The sequence below is a fragment of the Austrofundulus limnaeus genome, unplaced genomic scaffold, assembly GCF_001266775.1.
Source record: "Austrofundulus limnaeus strain Quisiro unplaced genomic scaffold, Austrofundulus_limnaeus-1.0 Scaffold261, whole genome shotgun sequence".
Lineage (NCBI taxonomy): Eukaryota > Metazoa > Chordata > Actinopteri > Cyprinodontiformes > Rivulidae > Austrofundulus > Austrofundulus limnaeus.
Genome location: NW_013952663.1, coordinates 133325 through 135020, shown reverse-complemented (window position 1 = coordinate 135020; position 1696 = coordinate 133325).

The window sequence follows — 1696 nt, the reverse complement described above, 5'->3', positions numbered from 1 at the left end:
CATTTGGTTAGTCCCACTTGTTTTTGTGTCAACATAGCTCTAAGTTGGACCATCTTGTGTCTCTAACATTAGAAATAGATTCAGGTGCCAGGATGCAGGTTCTATCAGCAGGTAGTTGTAATGAAGCCAAAGCTTCTACTTATTTAACTCATTAATGATCATATTGGTATGTCTGCGTGTTTTATTATTTTTTCTTTTGTAATTTATCGTTGTTGTACACCAAAAGTTCCTTTTACAAAAAGGTATTTGACTTATTTTGCCTTTATTTGACCATACTTGAGGTAGTTTTTAAATAAGAAACTGAATGTTATTCTTTATCAGACTTAAACTCCAATTAAAGCATTATCTTTTATTATTCTTGATAGTGCCATATATATATATTTTCAGCCTTGTTTAATTTAAGTGACAAGAAAACTTATACAACGTGTTGAGCCAACACAAAATGTGGTTTAAACGATAAAATCACTTTAGATACAAGATTAATAAATGAATTGGCTTCTGTCTTTTGTGATGAAATACAAAATCTCAAACAGGCTGATTATATAAGCTTACAAGTTAGCTTGCTGCCAGATTGTAGTTTGTATTTATAGAAAATTAGGTAGTTGATTACTTGATGGTTGTTTTTATAAAGTGGAGATTGCCATATATTATGCTATATCATGTCAGATTTTGAACTGTGATCCAAGTATGTGAAAGCGTTAATAAGCGTCAGCTTACATTCTACAGCTGTGCCAAGTTCAACCTAACTATTCAAAATATTTTAATGTTGCAAGAAAAAATGTTTTTGAGAGAGCCGCAGACCTACAATCATCCTGAAGCAGCTCTGTGAACCAGAATCATGGGAATTTTCTTTTTTTTTTAAAGTCTTACATGTTCTTGTTGGTGGGATTGACTTGGTAGAGGTTTGCATATTACGTTTAAACTCTGGAGGAAAATAAAGGACTAGAAAGACAAATCAGCAGAACTGTTTCTGGGGTTTTTTGAATGTTTTTTATGAGAAAAATCTATTGTTTTGTTTTTGATTGTTGCATGTTGCATACTGAAATGTGTTTCTAATCATCATATGTTTTTTCCTATTGATTTAAAGCTATAATTGATATGTTGCAAGTACTTTTCAGATTTTTTTWAAATTTTTTTTAAAGAATGAGTAATTTAACTAAGCTAATATTGTTTCCATTGACATGTCACGCCCTTTACGTTTGTATTAGGTAGATGTGTCCGAATAGCCAAAGGTTGCTTTAAACAACAGAGTTGTGTGTAAGTAAAACAGGTGACAAATGGCTGGATTCTGTAGCCAGTAGTACAAAAAAGCAATAAAGGTTTAATGCATTTTTTTAGCCCTGGTTGTGATTTTATTTTCCTTCACTAGGTGGCAGTATTGCACTATTAAATTTTAGCTATTTTAAAGCTGTGATTTATTCGTTAGATTTTTTTCTTTCACGTATCTTTGATCCATGTGATACAAATAAACAATCAGATAACCAAAATAAAAATGAGATACAGTTGATAATACAAATAGAATGCCAAAATCTGAATATTTTGGCACCTCAAATTTCTGTACAGTCAATAATTAATATATAAAAGGTAAAGAAAATTAGTGTTTAAATGGCTGTTGCTGTTTTGAAAGTAAAACTTTTTGTTTATATTTTTGACATTAAAGTTGCTTTGTTTCTCTTGAATTTTTAGTAGTCTAGTA